The 11,604-nt window shown below is 45.3% G+C and overlaps 1 pseudogene; it reads right to left on the reverse strand.

Moving 5' to 3' along the window:
* Window positions 1-11,191: 11,191 nt before the first annotated feature.
* On the reverse strand, window positions 11,192-11,309 carry LOC148508433 (5S ribosomal RNA; annotated as a pseudogene).
* Window positions 11,310-11,604: the final 295 nt, after the last annotated feature.

The raw sequence follows: 11,604 nt of genomic DNA on the forward strand, positions 1-11,604 counted from the left end.
GCAAGGTCAGTTCACAGTTGTTTATATATATACAGAGGGCTGAGGGGGGTTAGACTGACGCTGCCTGTGCAGGTTGCGAGGGTTTATCTGATGGCCGCTGTTGGTGTATGGGGTGGGGGTTTGTGTCTGATGGCCACTGTCTGGGTGTAAAGGAGGGAGAGGAGTGGGTCTGATGGCCACTGTATGGCTGTGCAGGTGGATGGTGGGAGGTTGCCAGATGCTCTGTTCTCCGATATATATATATATATATATTAGGGGTTAGCGGGTTCGGATTTCTGAAATCCGAACCCCCCCGAGCCCCCCAGAACCGAGGCCGATCTGAGTCAGGCTCGACTTTTCCCGTCTGACTCGGATCTGAAATCGAGGCAAAATATCATCATCCCGCCTTCCGGGTCTCGCGGGTTTTGGATTCTGCATAAGGTACCCACGTCAGCGCCATTTTCTCACTCGGCTGTGGACAGTGAAGAGGTAGGGTGGGAGTTAGGGCTGGCTGGGCTGTGTAGTGTAGTGTAGTGCAGTGTAGTGTTGTGCTGTGCTGTGCTGCGCTGCTGTTGTCCATAGGGGCTGTGTCCACTCCTCCAAAGTCCATAGGGGCTGGCTGTACTGTGTTGTGCAGTCAGTTGTCCATAGGGGCTGTGTCCACTCCAAAGTCCTGTGCAGTGTCCCAGTCCTGAAGGGGTGCTGTAGTGTTGTCCAGGGGGTGCTCTGTCCATCAGGGGTGCTCCCCCCAAGTGCAAAAAAAATTAATATTTTTTCTGTGTTTGTGAATTGGGTGCGCAGTAGCCGCACGTGCATCAACAAAGTAGTGCCAAGCGTGCGCCTGTGTCATAAGTAAAGGGCCTGCTGGCTTGACCGTTAAAGGGTGCTGTAACCCCCAAAGTACACTCCAAACAAAATAAAAAAAAAAATTCTGTGTTTGTGAATTGTGTGCACTGTGGCTGCACGTGCATCAACAAAGGAGCAGCGCCAAGCGTGCGCCTGTGTCCCATAAGTAAAGGGCCGGCTGGCTAATTTCTTAAAGGGTGGTGTAACCCACAAAGTGCACTAGTCTCCAACAAACATAAAAAATTATTTTCTGTGTTTGTGTGCGCCTTAGCCGCACGTATATATCAGTATAACATAAATGGAGGACCAAACTTTCTCCGATAAAAATAAAATAGGGAAAGATCAAGAACCACTTCCTCCTAGTGCTGAAGCCGCTGCCACTAGTCATGATATAGACGATAACATGCCATCAACGTCGTCTGCCAAGGCCGATGCCCAATGTCATAGTAGAGGGCATATACAATCCCAAATGTCAAAGTTCAGGAAAATGACCTTGAAAAAGACATTTAAATCATCTGAAGAGAAACGTACACTTGCCAATATGCCATTTACGACACGGAGTGGCAAGGAATGGCTAAGGTCGATCCCTATGTTCATGACTAGTGGTTCAGCTTCACATGACGATGGAAGCCCTCCTCCCACTAAAAAAATCAAAAGAGTTAAGCTGGCAAAAGCACAGCGAAGAACTGTGCGTTCTAAGAAGATATCACAAATCCCCAAGGAGAGTCCAAGTGTGGTGGTGGTTGCGCGATGCCTGACCTTCCCAGCACTGGACGGGAAGAGGTGGCTCTTTCCACCATTTGCACACCCCCTGCAAGTGCTTAGAGGAGCACCCACAGTCCACTTGCTGATATGCAAATTAAAGATGTCACTGTTGAAGTACAACAGGATGAGGATACTGGTGTAGCTGGCGCTGAGGAGGAAGTTGGCGAGGAGGATTCTGATGGTGATGTGGTTTGTTTAAATCAGGCTCCGGGGGAGACAGTTGTTGTCCGTGGGATGAAAAAGCCCATTATGGTCATGCCTGGGCAGAAGACCAAACATTCCACCTCTTTGGTCTGGCAATATTTCTATCCAAATCCGGACAACAACTGTCTTGCCATATGTACCATATGTAAAGGTGAAATAAGTAGGGGTAGGGACGTTAACCACCTAGGAACATCCTCCCTTATACGGCACCTGCAGCGCGTTCATAAAAAGTTACTGTCAAGTTCAGAAACTTTGGCTAAGACCGTAAGCAGTCCAGGGACACCTAAATCCCGTTGTCCTGTTGTATCCAAGCGCATGCAAACCACACCGTCAACTCCCTCCTCGTCAATTTCCTCCTTAGTCAGGATCAGAAGTAGTCCTGCAGGCCATGTCACTGGCATGACTGACTCTCCTATCCGGGATTCCTCTGGAGGATCCTGCATTGCTACGCCTCCTGCTGCCGCTGCTGTTGCTGCTGCTGGGAGTCGTTCATCATCCCAGAGTGGAAGTAGGAACACTACTACTTTTACTAAACAATTGACCCTCCAACAGTCCTTAGCGAGGACAATGAAGTACGACAGCAGTCATCCTGAAGCAAAACGTATAACTGAGGCCTTGACTGCTATGTTGGTGTTAGACGTGCGTCCGGTATCCGCCATTAGTGCAGTGGGATTTAGACAATTGATGGAGGTAGTGTGTCCCCGGTTCCAAATCCCGTCTAGATTCCACTTCACTAGGCAGGCGATACCGAGACTGTACAGAAACATCAGAAAAAGTGTCCTCAGTGTCCTGAAAAATGCGGTTGTACCCAATGTCCACTTAACCACGGACATGTGGACAAGTGGAACAGGGCAGACTAAGGACTATATGACTGTGACAGCCCACTGGGTAGATGCATCACCTTTCGCAGCAACAGCAGCAGCGTCACCAGTAGCAGCATCTCAGAAACGCCAGCTCGTTCCAAGGCAGGCTACGCTGTGTATCACCGGTTTCAGTAAGAGCCACACCGCCGACAACCTCTTAGAGAAACTGAGGGAAATCATCGCCCAGTGGCTTACCCCACTTAGACTCTCCTGGGGATTTGTGATATCTGACAACGCCACCAATATTGTGCGGGCATTACATCTGGGCAAATTCCAGCACGTCCCATGTTTTGCTCACACAATAAACTTGGTGGTGCAGAATTTTCTGAAAAGCGACAGGGGCGTGCAGGAGACGCTTTGGGTGGCCCAAAAAATTTCTGGCCACTTTCGCCATTCAGCGACTGCGTGCCAAAGACTGGAGCGCCAGCAAACACTCTTGAACCTGCCCCGCCATCACCTGAAGCAAGAGGTTGTGACGCGGTGGAACTCAACCCTCTATATGCTTCAGAGGATGGAGGAGCAGCAAAAGGCCATTCAAGCCTATACATCCACCTATGACATAGGCAAAGGAGGGGGTATGCACCTGACTCAAGCACAGTGGAGAATGATTTCCGTGTTGTGCAAGGTTCTCCAGCCCTTCGAACTTGCCACACGGGAAGTCAGTTCAGACACTGCCAGCTTGAGTCAGGTCATTCCCCTCATCAGGCTTTTGCAGAAGCAGCTGGAGAAAGTGAAGGAGGAGCTAAGACGGAGCGATTCCACTCGGCATGTGGGACTTGTGGATGAAGCCCTTCATTCGCTTTGCCAGGATTTCAGGGTGGTCAATCTGTTGAACTCAGACCACTACATTTGGCCACCGTTCTCGATCCTAGGTTTAAAGCCTATGTGGTGTCTCTCTTTCCAGCCGACACAAGCCTGCAGTGGTGCAAAGACCTGCTGGTGAAAACACTGTCAGCTGAAGCAGAACGTGACACGTCAACAGCTCCTTCTTCATTTTCTCCCGCAACTGGGGCTGCCAGGGAAAAACTTAGGCATCCTTAGCAACCCGCTGGCGGTGATGCAGGGCAGGCAGGACCAAGTTTGGACATCTGGTCCGGACTGAAGGACCTGGCAAAAATTTCTGACATGTCTACTGTCACTACATATGATACTTTCACCATTGACAGAATGTTTGAGGATTACATCGGTGACAGCATCCAAGTAGGCATGTCAGACAGTCCAAACCTGTACTGGCAGGAAAAAGAGGCAATTTGGAGGCCCCTGTACAAACTGGCTCTATTTTACCTGAGTTGCCCCCCCTCCAGTGTGTACTCCGAAAGAGTGTTTAGTGCAGCCGGGAACCTTGTCAGCGAAACGCGTAGGAGGTTACTTCCACAAAATGTGGAGAAGATGATGTTCATAAAAATGAATTATCAACTCTTCCAGGGAGACCAGCCTCCAGAACGTACAGAGGGACCTGTGGTGGTGGATTCCAGTGGGGACGAGTTAATACTCTGTGAGGATGAGGATGTACACAACACTGAAGAGGGTGAGGAATCGGTGGATGAGGAGGATGAGGACGACATCTTGCCTCCATAGAGCCAGTTTGTGCAGGGACAGATTAATTGCCAGCTTGTTTTGTGGGGGCCCAAACAAACCAATCATTTCAGCCACAGTTGTGTGGCAGACCCTGGCGCTGAAATGATTGGTTTGTTAAAGTGTGCATGTCCTGTTTATACAACATAAGGGTGGGTGGGAGGGCCCAAGGACAATTCCATCTTGCACCTCTTTTTTTTCTTTGCATTATGTACAGTTTGGGGGCTAGTTTTTCAAACTGCCATCCTGTCTGCCACTGCAGTGTCACTCGTAGATGGGTCACGTGGTTGTGCCGCCCACTCGTGTCGCTTAGCATAGTCATCCAGCTACCTCGGTGCAACCTTTTGGACATAAAAACACTATTGTGAGGTGTGAGATGTTCAGAATAGACTGGAAATTAGTGGAAATTAAGGTTATTGAGGTTAATAATAGCATAGGAGCAGAAAAACCAACACATTCTGTGATTTTAGCTGTTTTTATGCTTTTTTAAAAAAAAAATACAGATCCAAAACACAAAACCCAGAACCCAAAACACAGAAGGGTGGTTTTGGCAAAACCAATCCAGATCCAAAACATGAAGAAAGATCCAGATCCAAAACCAAAACACCAAACACGAAAAGTGGCCGGTGCACACCTCTAGTGCAAACCAATACGAAAGATGGGGATGAGTTCGCTCACTGCGCATAGACTGCCCAGTAGAGTGAGTGACAGGAGAGGCCGTTTGTGGGTGGTGACAGGGGCTGACCACTGGAAACAGGGGAGTGGTAGTGCGAACGAAGGGTATACAATCGGGAAGCCGGCTGCCTTAATACCGATAGCCGGCTTCCCGACTGTCATAACCCGGCGAGGGTGAAATGCCGGGCGTCTAGATGTAGACCCCTGACATTTTCCCGACGCCGGGAGACAGGCACCCAGCATCCCAATCAATGGGATGCCGGGCACCGTGAGCGGACAGCCGCGGGGGGGGGTTAGGTTTAGGGCACCCGGGGGGGACTTAGGGTTAGGCACCCCCCCAGGAGGGTTAGGCACCCCCGGGGGGGACTTAGGGTTAGCCACCACCCGGGGGACCTAGGTTTAGGCAGCGGGGAAGCGGGTGTTTAGGGTTAGGCACTTAGAGGGGGGATTAGGGTTAGGCACTTGGGGTGGGAGGTTAGGGTTAGGCACCCCTAAGGAGGGTTAGGGTTCGGGGGTTAGGTTAGTAAGTACTTACCTATCGACGGTAGGGATTTCCAGCGCTGTCGGGCTTCCGTTGCCGGGAACTCTGCTTTTGTCGGCCAGGCGCTGCCGGGAACCGAACGAAGGCGTGCCTGAGTGTCTCAACGCCGTTTCAGAGGCATGCATAATTAAAAGGCAGCGTTATGGGACACGTCACTTGGTGGGATTTCACTCTGAAGTGATCACAGTGCTTGTGGCAGGGTATAGTCAACCTTAAGCGTTGCGATCGCATCCAATGGTACTTGAGGTACCAATGTTTTCAAGCACTTCCTGGAGATGATGTGTACTAGTGGGCATCTTGACAGGCTGGTGGGCGTCTACATAAACAAAGTGATCGCATGCCAAAACATGCCTTGCCGTGCGATAGCCTGCCATACCGTCACTTAGCTGAATTTGCATATGCTGGGAGCGAGTGTACGCATGTAGCGAGTAGGTCTGAATGAGCTTCCTGGAACACTGCAACAGCAAGTTAACACAGGAAGTAACGACGTTATACAGGCAACTTCCTGTTGTCCAGTGCCCAGTTATATACTCTAAGGTAGCAGTCCATTGGATGACACTGTCAGCTAACCGCAACCAACAATACCATTGGGTAAAGGGTTAGTCAGGTGAAAACAGACTGTCATGGCTGCGTCCATGAATGTAACCACAGAAACCACATCACGGAGCGAGCACATGGATGTCCTTTGCGGTGTCAAAATCAAGATGTCGGCATACTGACAGGGTTAGAATTCCTACACCTGTCGGTAGGTACTCTAACTCTCCCATCTCCCACCCCTAACTCTCCCTCTCCGGTGCCTAAAACTAACCTCCTCCTAGTGCCTAAACCTAACCCTCCCCCTTAGTGCCTAACCCTAACCCCTAACTATAACCGTCCCCCTAACCTCACTACTTACCTTTGAGATGTCAGCGGTCGGGATACCGGCGCCGGAAGTCTGACAGGTGTTGGGATTCCAATGCCGGTATTCTTAGCACCGGCATCTCATGTGCTGGGATATTGACCCTATCCCATCTGAATTTTAGCATAAACTATCACTTTACTTTTCAGTTTTTGCCGGGACAGACTCTTATCAGACCAACTGTCCCAGCAAGAGAATTTTGAGAAATAGGCATTAAATAAAGAAAATTGTTGTTGCAGTAACAAAGTCATTTTGAGAGGTTTGATAAATAGGACCCTATTTTAATATAAAGTAGAGATGAGTGCAAAGCCCTGTGTTTTGGTTTTGGTTTTAAATTATTGTTGTGTTCTCTCTAAAACTTAATAAAAACACTTAGGGGTAAATTTACTAAGAATTAAGTCTTTTTTTTCAACTCGATTAGCTTCACTTAAACTCAGGAGATTTGAAGCTCCTGAGACTCGCAAATTTACAAAGAAGGGAGTTTAACTGAGAGTGAGATGGCCGATGGTGAAGCAGAACGAGATTTCTCTCCCGAGTAGCAGGTTTTGCAGGAGATTTCTTCCCCGAGTAGCAGGTTTTGCAGGTGATGACTCACCCGAGATTGCAGTGTGTTCTCTCTGCAAAACTCTTCCGAGCAAGCAGCCTGCACATATCAGTGAGATATGTATAAGCTGCTTGTGTTGTACGTGTAAAAAAACTGGTTAAAAGTGTAAAAAACAAATGAGATAGGGCCCCCCTAAAGCTTAACCAGCCCCGGACTTGCCAGCATGTCCTGGTTTCTAAAATTACAGGGAACAAAATGTGTAGGGTTCCACAGTAATTTAGAAACCAACACCAGGCTGCAGGGCCAGTCCTGGTTTTAAATATAGGGGTGAAAAAATTGCGTAGGGTCCCCCCTATATTCAAAACCAGCACCAGACCCAAAATGGCCGGGCTGTAATGCCACAGACCGGAGACCCTTTCACCAGGTTCCGGAGCCAAAGCATTATCAACCCAAGCTGGTCAGGCCAAGCCGGGGATGTCAGGAGAGGTGGCAACCCCCCCAAGAATCCCCCCCCCAAAACCCCTGGCTTGGTCTGAAGCCCAGGGCTCTTCCCCGCACCCCTGGAGCGTTGGGTACAGGGGTAATAAAATGGGGAAATAGAAGTAAACTATGGTATTTTACAGTGGGACTACATGTGCCAGCATACTCAACCTAGTATAGCATCCGATGGTGAGTTTCTAAGCTTCAACTATGCCATCATAGATCTGCTTAGTCAGTTATGTATGTTAGCTGTACTGTCACACTGCAGCCTATACTTTGCATACTGTATATTTCATGCTGTTTGCATATTCCATGTTATGTATATGTTTGCCTTGCATTTCCATGTACATATTGTAATTGCCTTTTATTGTTTACATTTACAGTTTTACCGCACACTCTTTCATACGCACGTATCTGTGTACATTCATACAAGTTCCTCTATTGAATTGACTTTTTTGCCTGGGTGACTAAGGAAATAGATAAAGGAGGGGCCATAGATATAGCTTATCTAGACTTAGTAAGGCTATTGACACTGTTCTACATTGCAGACTGTTAAATAAACTGGAAAGCATTGGATTGGATACAAAGATAGTTGAATGGATAAGATCATGGCTGCAGGATAGGAAACAGAGAGTTGTAGTAAACGGAGTGCAGTCTCAAGAGGGAAATGTTACCAGTGGAGCAGCTTAGGGATCTGTACTTGGACAGGTGATTTTTAATATTTTTATTTGTGACATTGCAAATGGTATTGAAGGGAAACTATGCCTTTTTGCAGATGACACAAAGGTATGCAACACGGTAGACACACCAGGAGGGGTAAAACAAATGATTGATGATCTAGGTAGACTAGAGGAATGGTCAAGAACGTGGCAACTACAGTTTAATGCCAAAAAATGCAAGATCATGCACTTGGGTCTCAAAAATCCAAAGGCTAAATATAGTATTAATGGCACTATACTGGAAACTACTGAAGAGGAAAGGGATCTAGGAGTCACTATTTCAGGTGACTTTAAGGCAAGCAAACATTGTAACAAAGCAATGAGGAAGGCAAGTCAGATGCTTGGCTGCATAGAGAAAGGAATCAGTAGCAGAAAGAAAGAAGTGATAATACCACTGTATAGGTCATTGGTACGTCTTCATCTCGAGTACTGTGTTCAATTCTGGAGGCCATATCTCCAGAAGGATATTAATACATTAGAGACTGTACAAAGAAGGGCAACTAAAATGGTGCAAGGTCTACACCACACAACGTACCAGGAAAGACTAAAAGATCTTAATATGTATATTTTGGAGCAGAGAAGGGATAGGGGGGACATGATAGAAACGTTCAAATATATAAAGGGTTTTAACAAGGTAAAGGAAGGAGACATTCTTCAAAGAAAGAGAAGTATTAGAACAAGAGGACATGTTCTAAAACTGGAGGGTGGTAGGTTCAGGGAAATTTGAGGAAAAATTACTTCACAGAAAGGATAGTGGACAAGTGGAATAGCCTCCCATCAGAGGTGGTAGAGGCTAAGACAGTAAAGCAATTTAAACAGGATATGCTTCAGAAGAAGTAAGGATCAATAAGGGTTGAGGTAATAATATGTTTAAAAATGGGGCAGACTAGATGGGCCAAGTGGTTCTTATCTGCCGTCAAATTCTCTGTTTCTATGTTTCTATGAATAATAAATTCCGTTCTTCAGACCACATCTGACTGGATTATTGGAAGATAAAGGATTGGTTATGCTGTCTGCTCCAAAATTGTCAGACACATGGTGAGGGGCAGAACACAGAAAGATTATTATTGAAGGGATTGATGATGAAGGTGTTGGTGGTGGAGATTGCATGTGCTGGGAACTATACATGCTGCTGCTAGCTGCTGCTGGACTGCTTGTTATTATTTTACTGGATTGTTTTATATATATATATATATATATGTGTGTGTGTGCGTGTATATTAGGTTTTTATAGTGCCAGTGATTTATGATGTACCAAAACAATAAAGTGAGAATGTGTGTATTTCTCGTAGCCTCCCCCCACAACATCGGGGTGTCAGCTCAACCTGATAAAAATAAAGTAGTGGTTAGCAACTTCTAATACTATGTGTAGACAGTGAAATCAAGTCAGAGCGCCTTACAGTGCTTTATAGTGTAAATAAATTATGTGCAAAAAGAGCAATAACAAATCCAGTGATTTATGACTAGATACAAGAAACCTCTATCTAAGGTCTATAGACAAACAATAGATCTAGACCATAAATGTATGAATAAAAAATACAAATTTAATAGTAACATAGGACTTAAAAACATGGATAACAAGACATAAAAATAAATCGCAACAATTAATGGATGAAATAGACACAGTGCATATAAATAAATAGATATAGGGCTTATCTTATTTCATGTGTAGAGGATAGTATAATCAGGTAGGGTACAGGCTCCCAACACGTATCGTCACCAGCTGACTTCTTCAAGGGGATAATGTTTGCAAGTGGGATGTAGCTGTATTTATACCCTAAAGATTTCAGGGAATTTCTTGCAAGTGGATGTAATTGTGACCTCACTTCCTGTGGTGTCGCTTCCAGTGTAAACGGAGAGTATTGTGTCAGTTAGTATCTAGCAGCGTTTCTATCAGATATCATCTGTATAGTGTCATATGTACATAAGTAGAAATCGGGAGTAGATCAAATGAGATGGTGATTTGCATGACATGAAAAAAAGTCCCAGATCGTTGTTTTGACTCTTTGTGCCCCACTTCCTGTCTGGATGTCTTCTTTATTCCACATATTGTGCCCCACTTCTGGTATCGGCGTTATGTTCATTCTCCATCAGGTGGTGTGCCAAGACGACTGCGCATGCCCGTGTCCTCCAACTTTATTGTCCGTCCTGGGCATCATGTCCCATCTGTTGGAACGCGGAAGTGGTGGGTGTGGACCACAGTGAGTATCACGTCCTGTCTACTGGAATACAGAAGTGGTAGATTTGGAATGCAGTTCTTCAGCCATCTTTATGGGACACGGAGATAGTAGTAGAGCGCGACTTTTCGGACATCGTTTTGGTGGATAGCTCTCTCTTCCTGATGATTGGCTATAAAATAAATGGCATTAGAAGGATGGCAAATATGTGATATTTTGTTGCATATTGCTTGGGTAATTTGGTGTGTGTTAACACATATATCCAGTAAAGCCATTATATGAAGAAAAATTTTAAATACATAAAATACCATTAGATGCCTAAATCTTACATAGCTGTAAATAATTTGGGTTCCATTATGAAATATAGATAAAAAAGGGGAGATATGTAAAAAATGAATAATATAAGACGTGTGAAAAATATATAAATATAACATTAAGATGAATAGGTACTAAATACATTATAAAGCAGATAAGCATGAAGATAAATATACAGGTCTAAATGATAATGGATGTAAAGCAAAAGTATGATGTAGGTCATAAGAGTTAAAAAGGTAGATATGTGGTGGGTTATTCATTTAGAGAACATATAACAGTGTTCCATATATAAGGCATATATCTTGTGTCAGTTAAACCACCGGTATAGGAAACCGTATATATGGTAACAGAAAAAATATATTTATTGAGCTTATTTTAACATATATAATCTGGAGTGTGTAAAGTCCAACATATCATATATAGTAAACATCTTCGTCTTGTTTGTAGAGTATGTGCAGATTGCATCCCAATTCCATTACTAGGACATTGGTGGAGCGGAATGTAATATCAATAGTTTGTTGCATTATGTAGATTCATATTCCATCGAGATGATTCGAGCACTACACCATTGCCATAGGTCAACAGGTACAAAATTGATGCTTCAAGGAAAAGATCTACAGCACCTGGTCTTTCCGGTGGGTCTCCCACACAGTTACATGTCAGGCTCACACTGTATAGCTTCCAAGGTCGGACGAGATTGGGCATATTCAGTGTGATATGGCTGTAGAAACGAAAACCTTGGTGTGCATACTTTTGGCCTGTATCTCTGGCTAGGTGTGTGTACCATTAGTTCATATGAAGGGTGCTATCTCATAGCTGTCGTGGAACCCTAGTGGAGATAGAGTCTGTACTTCAAAAATCCAAAACATTTCTTTCTTGGAGAGTTTGTTGGAAATATCCCCTCCTCTTTCTCCCAGGGTTACGTGTTCAGTAGCCTTAAATGACATATCTTCAGGATTAGATGCATGGATTTGGGTAAAGTGTTTGTAGACTGCGTGCCCTTCTACCTTATTTTTTATATTAC

Source organism: Taudactylus pleione, unplaced genomic scaffold (genome assembly GCF_031769625.1).
Source record: "Taudactylus pleione unplaced genomic scaffold, aTauple2 ptg000366l, whole genome shotgun sequence".
Classification (NCBI taxonomy): domain Eukaryota; kingdom Metazoa; phylum Chordata; class Amphibia; order Anura; family Myobatrachidae; genus Taudactylus; species Taudactylus pleione.